This window comes from Molothrus ater, chromosome 4 (genome assembly GCF_012460135.2).
Source record: "Molothrus ater isolate BHLD 08-10-18 breed brown headed cowbird chromosome 4, BPBGC_Mater_1.1, whole genome shotgun sequence".
Taxonomy (NCBI): Eukaryota; Metazoa; Chordata; class Aves; order Passeriformes; family Icteridae; genus Molothrus; species Molothrus ater.
This window is the reverse complement of record NC_050481.2, coordinates 20,994,742-21,007,070: the sequence shown is the minus strand read 5'-3', so window position 1 is coordinate 21,007,070 and position 12,329 is coordinate 20,994,742. Positions and strand designations below refer to the sequence as shown.

Below are 12,329 nucleotides of genomic sequence, written 5' to 3'. Positions count from 1 at the left end.
AAGTTCTAACAAAATTAAAAAGAAAAAAAGGCACACTTGTTTTTATCTACTCAGGTTCTAATAATGAAGGAAATGCCTTAATTATAAGCACAGGTTAACTGCATGGCATCATTATAAGGCTGATTTGGAGTTTCATGACTGAACTAACTGCATCCTTTACCTTCAGGTTTCTTTGATGTGGAACTTTAATTCAGACTTCCATCACTTTATGATGACTGATTCTGGAGTTATTATAAGCATTCTTTCTTATTTCTTTCTATCAAATAATAAGTTTTCATTTTCAACTCTAACAAATATTTCAGTTTCTAATGCCATTCAAGTATCCAGCTGACTCTAGCTAATTTAGCTAACCACTGTTAGCATGGAGCAGACAGGCTAGGTCAGGAGAAGTAGCATGCTAAGAGGAGCAGTTCTGGTCTTTAAGCTATCTCCTCTTCCTATATTTTTTAATTTGTTCCATATTTTGAGTCAAAAATTAATCCCTGAATATCATACAATTCCCCCCTTCAACCATAAATGACTCCATTTGCTTAAAACCAAGCCTGGAAATAGAGCTGAAATTTGTTTGAGAAAACCCAAGTTCAGAGCAGGCAATAAAGCCTCAGCTAGGAAACAATTCTCTAGAACAACAAATGTTGCCAAGAAAGCTTCCTACAGCCCTGCTGTGAGAGCACAGTGACTCAAGGCAAGCACCACTAACTAAGCCCAAAGGGAAGTGATGCAGACTGCCAGAACAGCAGGCAGAAATAAGGACCCTTTTTGCCCAGATGCAATGTTTGTGTTAGTGCTGGCAGTACAGCAAGAGGCTTAGGAAGTCCAGCATCAGGCCTACAGAGAAAAATCCTTTGGTTTCTAGGCAGCACACCAGGTATTGCAGCATATCCAGAAACATCAAATCATCAGTTTTAGCTGCAAGCATCACAAACTGAACTTTAAGAAGGCACCTCCAGATAGGAACAAACTATCTTGTTTATCCAGATCAATATATCAGTGCAGGCCTGCAGCATTTCTCCTGCTGAATAAAGATCTGGCACTATTTACACAGAGATAACCTGCACCATCACTATTAAGATTCAGCCCTGTGATAATTCCAGCTGTATGGGATAGGCTGTATTAGTGATCTAAAGGGATGTAACATTTGAAAATTTCAGCAAGGAGCTTATCATTGCTTAGGCAAGAGGAAGGGCTGGCATATCCACTTTTTCCTCAGTTCAGAAAAAGATATTAGTGGGTATGCAATGTCTGTGGGGGATGAGAAAGCTTCTTGGTGAGCGAGCAAATATTCAGAGCTGAGCCTGAAATGCAGCACTGTGGGAATCATCTTAAATTGCACTAGGATGAAAGATGCACAGCATGGTCTGCTCCCAGTCCTGCCAGCCTAGGACAGAAGTCTCCTGGTGAGAGTCTTTACCAGGCTTTATTTTCATCATGAGCAAAAAGACATGTTCAGCCTCATGAACGGACAAACCACTTACACCTCTGAGAAATCAGGGGGAAAAAAGGAAATAAAAAATCCTCATTTTTTCACAATGAGCAACATTACTGACCCCAACCACCAGTTTTGTTTCTGAAGAGGTTTGGAGACCACTACCCAGGAGGACAGGCACTTAGAACCCTTGGGGCACCTCCTGGCCCCAGAGTGTGCCCAGGCACCCTGTGGGTCACTCCCCTGCACCCGCGCAGGGCTTCATCCCACAACCCACAACCCCTGTTTGGCAGGGCAAGGATCAACAGGCTACTACACAACACTGAAACAGCCAAAAGGGTCTGTGTTAAGTGAAGCAGCAGTAGGAAAACACTTTGGGCAGAAAAAAGGAAGCCAAGACACCAGGTAATTTGAAATAAAGCTGGCAGGAGTGAGAGGAAGGGAGCTGTGTCTGTGCTCAGCTCACAGCTGGGCCAGCTCTGCAGCCCTGCTGCCTCCCTTCATCTCGGCTACTGCAGCTCTCCATGAAAGCAGAGAGTCTACTGCTCCTAAACTCAGCCCTAAAAAACACTCCAGCACCAAAGCCAGCCTGGATTTCTTCTACAAAAGAAGGCCTTAGAGCAAGCAAGCAGTAAACCACTGATAAAAGCTGAGAAAATGGGAAGAAAACAGCCAGTGGGAGAAGCAAGGGCTTTGATCAGCATCCAAGTGATTGGTATGGTCAGCTTGGACGTGTTGTTCATCCCCTGAGCTGAGTGTCCTGTAGCAAGCTGGAGTGACAGACCCTTCACTTGCAAAGCCAAGGAGAAGGAGAGGATATCACTGCTCACTGCTCTGCTCTCTGCTACCACACAAATACTGCATTTTGGGGCTGAGAACAAAACACAGCCCTGCTGCTAGCACAGCTTACATATACTTACTTACATACACAACCATGGATAAATTTCTTGTATTAAACACCTGTCAGGGGTTCTTTCTGAAACCTTGTGTTTTCAAGAGGCCTCATATGTTTAATCTGGTGCGAGATTGACACTCTCAAAAAAATTAAAAATGAGCACTGTAGGTGTTTTTAACTTAAGAGGGACACGAAGAAGATCAGGAAACTTTAATTTCCTCAGGGCTTTAACCATGCTTCTTTTTCAATTGCTTTTCTTCTATGGGTTTTACGATTTACTCCAGATTGATATAAAATGGAAGAACACAGGGGAATTTGATGCTGCAGGTGAAGCCCAATGGCTTTCTGAAAGCCCTGATTGCTGCCCAAGTGTGACTGTCAGAGCTGACACATTTCTGTAGCTTTGCATAGCACTTCACAGTATAAGAAAAAGAAATGAACATAAATTCCCTGTTTCATGGGGACCTTAATCTTGAGCCTTACATCTAAATTATGCCAAAGGCATATTATAGGATTAAATTCTCCCATCAGCTAAACCAGTATAAATCTGGAGTAATTCCATGATCTGAAGATCCACTGCTAATTAACTAAATCCCCCCAAACCCAAGGAAATTAACAAAAACAAACAACATTAAAAATAAAGTATCTATTTCTCAGTTACCTCAAGGCTCACTTCTTCATGGTTAATCTCATGTGTTGCTGTAGGAATATCCCAGACAAAGCCAAAAAAAATCAGTCCTGGGTCAGGAACTTCTAATCCCTGCTCTCAAGGCTGCAAAACAGTGCTAATGACTTTGCTGCTTTTCTCTCCAAATATTACTGTAATGGAGTTTGTTTGTTCTTTTTAATTAAAAAATAATTGAATTTTTAATTAAATAAACAAACAAATCTGAACATGGCTTATCTGTCTCATCAGCTTTCTGTAGGAATCTGATGTCTTTGACCTCTTTGTTTCTGTTGAGGCATCCCACCTATGAAACTGCAGCCAATGGAGTTATTTTTCCTTTTAATGCCTGTCACCAGCTGAAACCTTTCTGCTTTGGTGGGAGCAGCTGGAGCATGTACTTATCTACAAGGCCAGGTAATTAGGTGGCAGCTTTTCTTCCCTGCTTTGGAAATTCAGCTGTTAGGCTATTCTTTCAGCTGAAGACAAAAGCAGCAAATAGAAGGGAAAAAAAATTCAATTGCAATAAGAATGAAAGGATCATGATCTTTCCAAACAAGTGTAATTCCCCTGGCTGAGCCCTTGACTGTGAGGGCTTTCAGAGTGACCTGGCAAAGCCTGTGCATGCTGTTGAGCACATGCAAGAGGGAGATGTGCTCACGTGCCATGACAAATTATTGCCACTAGCACTTAATCAGGAGTGTAAGCACATGTTCCAGATAGGCCAAACCCCCTTGTGATGGTTTTCTGGGACTATAAATGGCTTTTATTCAAATCCCTCTGTTGAAGGTGAGCACTAGAGGAATACGATAAAGAATTTGATTGAGAGGAAGTCCAAGTATGACATACTTTTCTGATTTACTACCAGATGGCTGAAGAGTGCCATTATCAGCACCTTGCATAGGAACTTGAAAGAGCAAACTTTTCCTGATTAATTCTTTTATATTGGGTTATATATCCTGCCTTCCCATTCTCACCTCCTTTTTTTTTTAAATACAGTTGGTCATTTAAAGCATCTATTTCTGTTCATTGACTCTAATTTTATGCTGTTTTATCTATTGTTTTTTTTTTTTCCTCAGAAATTCCAATATTCTGGTTCTACGTAAGTCTTTTCCCTTAGTCAGGAACTGCAGTCTGTAATAACAGCAGTCAAGGCAGTTCATTCTGGCAAATGCATGTCAGAAAAGGACTGCTGTGACTTTGAAATATTGAAAGTGACTGATAACATAATGTGTGAAGCAGAATAAATGCATAGAAATGGAAGTTTTAGCTGAGCAGTCAAAGTATGAACAAAATACAGTGTCAGAGCTCTGCCCTGAAAGCTCTCTGTGCAGGTGGTTACAATGGCAAATTACTAAATGGACTTTGCAAAAGTGTTTTATGAATAAAATGGCAAACACAGTTTTTCCTTGGCCATATCGACATTTCTGTTTGCTTGCACACCACGTTTAAGTGGAAAACTTGGGTCTGGAAAGTCATTTGGTTTTTAGGACAGTCATCAAAACTATGATGGCTGGGATCAGAGCTCTGCTGTACTGTGGGCTAACCTAACACCACTAGCACTAAAGCACAACATAAACCACATTGTTGCACACTGTGCAAACAAGAGCCTCCAGCATTTTCCAGCTGGTTCATGTCAGCAAATGCTTTCATCTGTTTTAACCCTGCAAAGCCTCTCTGCCACCACCAAATCTTCCTTGGGGTTTGGGCAGAGGTCTTCTCAATTTTGTAACAACTCATCACCAGAACATTTTTTCCTCAAGACTACACAGGAGTCGGAGAGCAAAGGCTTCCCCACCCCATCTTCATCTTCAAACTAACCCAAACCTCTCCATCACTGTGCTCGGACACATGGGTGACCCTGCTGGGCAAAGTGGCTTCCTCTCCCAGTTCCTTCATTATTTCCTTAGGGAGCAGCCTAGAGCAACCTACCCTATGGGATTGCTCTGAGATACAGCAGAAGACTTCTCTGGATAGTTTTTTAGATTTCTCACTTTGCTAATTTCCTCCTACATGGAACTGAGCAAAAAAGGAAGGCTTCATTTTTTTGTCCCTCTAAGATTCACTGAGGAAGGCTCAGCTCCTCACTGTTTTTCCTGTCACTCCTCTGTTCCTCCAATGAGCTTTCTTCTTCCTATTTCAGCAAGGGAAGACAACTCTGCCAGGAAACCTGCTACCACTCTTCCTTGGCTCTACATTCTGGAGATTTTCCCCATGCTCTTTTTCCCTTCGCCTACCCCTGAACTTGGCTGAAGCCATCAACCAAGGCTAGCACCTTCTTGGCTTACAGATGTTTCAAGAACAGGTGACAAATAGCAGATTGGTATTTTACAGCAGGGCAAATCTCTGAAGGCTGAGGTAGCCTCTATTGCAGCAATTCCACTGGTGGAAGCAAATATCTTAGCTCAGATATGGATAAATCCTTCCAGCTGTCATTCCATCAAGTTCATTTCAGCTTTGAAAACAAACTTTATTTTCAGGCCTTTTATCTGGAAAACAGGACTAGCTGAAAATGAGCTTTATGGTCCAGCTAAAGGTTAATTTATTTTTAAGGCAACAAAATGGGTTAGCAAAGATCTATTACTTTTTGCTCTTTTGCTAGTCTTGATTATTTTAAGTGAAATAGGTTGACCAGTTTTGAGAACTGAGACCAAGAGCAGGTATGGATAGGTGGGCTAAACTCTTGTTTGGATTATTATGGTTCTATCATCAGGGCAGCTGCATGACTGGTCCCTTCCTATTTCCATGGAAAGCTCTGCGCTTGTTTTCTACCCCACTTTAAAGGCAATGCTGCTGTTCAGCTGAGCCAGAGTGAGTAGTTACACCCATTCCTCCCCAGACTGATGCACACATTAGAGAAGGCAGCCAGAAAAGAAAAAAAACCTGTACTACAGGACAGTGTGCACTGATGGTAAACCCAATCTTTGCTTCAGGAATTCATAAAAGGCAAGTTCTTGGCAGGAAGCCACTCACTGGGACTTCTTTTAGCTTTACTGTCATCAGATTTATAACCAAGCAGTTTCAAACTATGCAGCCATGCACTTACTCACTCCATAAAACTTTAAAACACATGAACAACTCAGCTTACAATAAATGTCGCTTCCATACAGTTGGATGAGCAACACTGCTGTACTGCACAGCTCACTGGGTAATACCTGGCCATTTTACATGCCAAGTCTGAGGTGCCTAAGGGTAAAGAATTGGATAGCAAGTAGTGAGAAAGAGCTTGCAAAGTGCTCTCTACTGGTAATTTAACGCATCACAATTAGACTGTTTTCTTTGGGGTGGTAATGATGGGGAATTAATATGCAAAAGCATGCCCTTACCTGGCTTGCCTTTGGGAAACTTTGAATGTAGGGCCCTTTCTGAACGTGAACACTGATTAGGAGAAAGAATAAAGCTGCCTTTTTTTATGGTACCTTTTTTCCCCAACATGCAACAATGTTGGAAAGTTTTCTTTCACCACAGCACTGCTTGGATGCAGAGGTGCCTTTCCATGGTGAAGGAGGAAGGCAGCTCTCTGTTCCTCATAGCTCTGTGCTGTGTGAGAATGCAAGAAGATCTAATGCCTTTCTCTATGATTTTCTTTCTCATGCTTCTTCTCAGTGCTGCTACCTCATGATTCTTTAACTTAGCCCATCAAATAATGTTATGGTATCTTTAAAAAGCCCTAATCTGCTCACTGCCTGTATATGTTTGGAGTAATTTTTCACTATGTGTACGTAATAAACTCCAGATCTGCTGCAGAATCCTTTAACCTCTCTCATCAGTTAATATCACAGGAGATTAAGAAGTTGCTAAAGTCTGTGTTTCTGTAGGCGTCTCCATCCTGTTCAGCTCCTAGCCATGAATTCACAGTGAGACCTGCAAGCACCATCAGGAGTCAATAAAGCCATTTCTTTACATTTACATTACAGGAGTCAATAAAGCCATTTCTCACAATGTGATGTGTGGGAGCCACAGCCTCTCTGCAGTCCTACAGCCAAGGTGAGCAAGCCAGATGGGGAGGAGTAATAAAGCCAGGAACCCTTCTGGTGACAGTGCAGGAATCTTCAGAACCTGGAGATAAGGCAGTTGGTGGAAGAGGATGCAAAGGGACAGTGTCAGATCATCTGGCCCTTGGGCAGAGCTATGAGCAATAAGCTCGGACAGGATTGCAGAGCCCTGTAAACCTGGGTCAGATGTTCGTGGGCTTGGTAGAAAAAAATAAGAGAATAGCATAGGGACAAAAACTCTCTGTTAGGGCTTTCTCATGAAGCAATGGAGGCCATTTTGAAAAATCAGAATGAAGCTACATCTTTTCTTACAATCCATTTGAGGTGACAGGTTTCAGCCTGGATGCAGTGGCCCGGAGTGGGGTGAGCAGAGTGTGAACACTCTGCAGCCCCAGGGGGCAGGAGCTGGCTGAGCAGCCCTTCCTCAAGGTGAGTTCCCTGGCATGAAGGCCAAATGCAGTTTGTCCTGGAGGACCTGGGTCAGCAGAAAGGAAGATGGACATGTTTTGAGACCTAGGGTCTGGTGCAATTCTCAGTTTTACCCCTACAAGTCAGAAAAAAATAGGATAGACTGGTTATTTGGATGGTCAAAAATATTATCTTTGGTGTGGTTAAATTTTTATTTAGTATCCTGGTTATCTGAGAAACTACCTTGTTACTATGTGCTACTCTGAAGTTAAGGCTTTCATTAGCAATGACTATATCTGAATAAATTAAGAGTGGACTCTCATGTCAGATTGCTCAGAAACCTGGAATCAATTTTGATTTTTTTTTTCCTCTCACTAATGTAATTTCAGTCATAAGAACTTGTGACATGATCTCAGAGCAGACTCTCAAAATTAAATTCTTCTATTTAAATTCAGGAGTTTGCTTGAAGTCAAGTAATTCTCCCAACTTGCAGAGTTTCTTAATTTTCTGGTGTTATGAGAAAAAAAAACATGCTTTGGGTGGATTTAGGTAGATTTTACTAATTTGGCACTATATGTTTCAGAATGTTATACATACAGCTCAGAATAGGATTTCAATTCTTAGCAAACTACCATGACAAAGCAAAGTTGATCTCTTACTAAGGCATCCACTATTCTGCAGATGATCCCTGCATTTAATAATGAAAAAATCAATTATGTCATTATTGTTAGTCCTCTGCAGGGTTAGGGTATAATCCAAAACTCTTACTTCCCATATAGCTGGTAAAAGATAAGTTAGAGAATTAGTGACACTTTTGTGGGCTTTCATTAAAAGAATATTTAAAAAAACCCCAAAACAGAGATCTTCTCAAAGAAAGGGGTACATAGTCCCAAGGGCAGAGAAAAATCAAGGTAGTTGGGAATAAAGTAATTTTTCTTGCACTGGAGTCTTTGGACATAAGTGACCTCCAAGACACAGAATGAAAATTTAAGGAGAGGGAATTAATGGTGAGGAGACAGGAAGAACACATATTTATGACCCAGGGCAGGAACTTTCTAAGACTCAGGATTTTGCTGATGAGATGTAAAAAGGACAGGAGAATATCCACACCATTTATTTAAAGCAGCTGGCTAATGATTTGCTAGGGGGCAGTCTGAAATGCCATCTGATGGCTCTCTTCTTTCCCTCCCAGGTTTTGGATATCTGAAAGCACACCACTTACTGCTAGGGAGGTGTCTTTGGGCTTGCCATGAGGAAATCATTATAAGCATCCAATTCTTTTCCCCCCTCAGGACAAAAAGTTGTGACTGACTTCTCTAGGAACACTACAAATTCGCTGTGACTTCTTGTGAATAATGTCAAATTCAGACTGGGGTTTCTGCTATATGGTAGCTGTACCTTCCATACATTTTGCCCTCACATACCCCCTTCCCACAGACAACCGCCAGGAATTATGGAAGTGCTGCTGCTGCTCTTGGCACACAGACAACTTCAGGTGTCCATGAGCTTGTTCTTGGCTGGGGCAGTTGTGGGAACACAGCTGATGAACAAGACAGAGTCCCACACTGTGGGCTCTAAAGGCAGCTTGCCTTTCCCTTTTATTCTTCCTATTGTCACTGTTTCTTTTGACCTAGAGGGGCAGAACACATGGGTGCTCTTTGGGATAAGAGGGGTGCAGAGCAACTATCACTTGGTTTTTCAGTAGTTTTGGGTGCTGACAGGTTCCAGTTAAATGACAAGTTGGCTGCTGGCCTCTGCTGGGCACAGAATTAGTGCTTCCTGTCCCTTTGCCTCTAGTGTGCTGCACAGCTGGGACTGTAGTGCAGGAGGAGAGAGTGAAACAGCAGAGAAAGTAGGAACATGAACAGGATTCCAGCACTTTGCTGCCAGCCCTCCTTGACCCCCACCAAAAGCCAGCCACCAGCACAGCACCTGAGCCATTGCTGCAGCACTGCAGGAAGCACAGAAATCCTATGGAATACTCTGAAAAGCACCTGCAATTATATTTATACCTCCTAGGGGTGCAGTGGAAGTTTTAAAGTTTAAGGCTGAAAAGAATTCTTAACAGGTGTCAAATTTAGTGTCACTACAGAGCTCCTCATGAACCAAAAGACATATCCTTTTCAAACCCTCCTAGGAAATTTGGCAGCTCCTATTACAGCCCCTGTCATTACCTTGAAAGAAAAATATATAGAGAGGGAAAACTGACATGCTGCCTGGAGGCTGCTGGTGCTCAGAAGGTTAAATCTTAGTGGCAAAGGAAAGAGGACAGCCATCTACCTGAGCACATCACCTGGCTGCCTAGTGCCATGACCAGTTGTGCTTGTTAACACCTGCAACATGAATGAAGTCATCGGGATGGCTATGACAGCTCCATCTTTCAATTATTACCCAGCTCATTTTCTATATTCTTTGTGTTTCAGCCACAGATCTATTGTCAGGATGGACCCAAAGCATCTGCTTTCAGAGAAAGCATGAGGCAGGGCCTGGTCCCAGATGCTGTGGCTGCTTTGCCACCCCCGTGCAGCAAAAAGCCAATCTCATACTGTGGTCAGGCCATTCACTGCTGCTCACGTCTTTGTTTTGGCATAGAAGGGATTTTTTTTCCTGTGAAAAAGAATGACCCTCAAAGACCCTTTTTTGACACTGCTTCCTGTTGGTAAACTTTACCACAGTGTTACCTTGACTGCAGCTCACGCTGCATCAAGTAGCTTTACAGAGAAGGGGTGAGTGTTTCCACCTCTCTGTCTCTTTTCCTGTTTCTCTGGGAATCACCTGTATGCTTGGAAAAGGTACTGAAAAGTTTTAAATGTAAGCCTGTGCTTCCTGCACAGAGAACAAATTCTCCTGTAAGCTTGCCAGACCTTTCACAGCTGCACCCTAGGGATTTAACACTGTGCAGCTTATGGCTTTATACAAAATTTCTTAAAAGAGAAGGCCTGTATTTTTCACATGAATATATTTATTTTGGGAAAGATCAAGAAGTGCCAATATATTTTAAACTGGTTCCCTGCTGCATTAAAACTGTGAAATATTCGTGTGAACATTTGCTAATCCTATACAATGAATCTATTCCTCTCTCTCTATTTAGCATGCAGGCTGCAGCTGCTGAAGGTTGTTGAGCCTTTTCATTAGGAAGAAATGTAAGGATGATGTATGAAAACCACATGGATGTAAACTCAAGGAACAGTACAGAAGGGTATTAAGAACAAAACCTCATAAGCTACCTTGTAAGCATGATTTCTCTTTCACATGTTTGTTCTTATATGGTTTTTCACTGCTTTAAAATGTAAATTTATATTTATGAACATAATTAGAAATGCTATATAATATGCTCTTATAATACAGAAATAAGAATATAAGCACAGCAGCACACACATTTTCAGAATATATATCTCAGGCTCTCTAAATTCTGCAGGAGGTAGTATCACTCCAAGCAAATTCCAATTTCTCTGTTCAGCCATTATTCCTCCTAATGCAATGAGTTATTTTCTCACCAGTGCTAAGTTCTGCATATCCATCCAGATCCTCCTGTGGCCCAATATCGACAAATAATCCCTTTCTTCATCTACCTGAACTCTGACAACTCGAACAGGAAATCAAAAATGAGTGCCTATGATCCCAGATTCCACCAGGGGACAACATATGACCTTGGGATTTCATTTAAGTCTCCTGATGCTATGGATCCCCTAAGCATTAAGTGGAAATAGCATTTGCTTTCCTGAGAGATGCTAATATTTAAGAATTGCTCCAAAGATCCTCAGATAAAAATACCTATATATGTGCAAATTTTTATGCTTCCTTCTGCTTCCCTATAGCTCCAAGATATAATAACACACTGAAAAGCCAAAATTGTCTTATGAAATAAAATTGTACTTGGAAATGTCAGGCCTGCAGAGAGCAATGATCCAGGAGTGGCTGAAGGCAGTGTATCAGAAGAAGCTGTAACCCAGCCTCTCCATGTGCCCAGTACCACGACCAAGGAGAAACTGTCTTACCAGAATCAGCCATAACCACTTCCTCCATGCCAAGAACTATACCCAGTACATAAGCCCTGTCACATGCAGTCTCTAAGGGCACTTGGGATGCATCCACCTTGGCTTGCAGAGCAGCAGAGGTGGGCAGGAAGAATGTGGGTGTGAGCTGTGACACGTCGCTTGGGGGTTTCACCGTGTTTGGTAATAAAGACACAGACTCTGAAATTCCCTAATGCCTTCCAATTTTTGTGCTCAAACTTACAGGGATAAGGAGGCTGTGGAGAGGATGACTTAACACCTTGACAAGCACCTGAGAACTCGAATAAGTGGAAGAATTTCTTTGAAAGATTACAGGAAGGAATCCTACTCCTTTGTTTTGCATAGAGATCCCTAACAGTAGAGGGCCAGAGATTTTAAGCAGAGCCAGCCTGGACAGCTGGAATATGAGAGTATTACAGTATTTGGTAAATATTTGGTTTTAATACTCTTTGTAATATACAAAGCATATACATGTTTCATCAAAACTAAATTTTTTGTTGATTCTGTGAAATTTTTATTACGTTGCTGCTATGCTAGCTCAAAATTCAGCAATGTCACTCCCAAAGTGGAACAGATTGAAAGAATCCAAGTCTTCCCTGTTCATGCAGTAGGTGTGAGCAGAGAGTGGTTCCTCTGGATCTGCACAGTGTTCCTTACTGGCTACTTTCTCCCCACCACAGTCTTTGAACAAAGGCAAAGGCAACAATCCAAATTATGCATATTTTGTATGTTTACCTGGCAGCCACACAGCAGAAATCCCATTGCAGCAACTGTAAAATTTTGCTTCATACACATAACACAAACCAACAGAAACCAGGCTGAGAGACCAGATTCAGAATGATAAAAAGGGTCAGGAGACTAGCTCATGTCTTCTCCTAAGCGCCAAACTGCAGATAGAAGTTTAGTAGTTTTTTTACATTTCACA

The 12,329-nt window shown here is 41.9% G+C and overlaps 1 protein-coding gene across 2 annotated transcripts in view; it reads right to left on the bottom strand.

The window, feature by feature from the left end:
- Positions 1-12,329, bottom strand: part of GRID2 (glutamate ionotropic receptor delta type subunit 2) — a 687,526-nt gene that overhangs the window by 54,130 nt on the left and 621,067 nt on the right. The window lies entirely within an intron of this gene.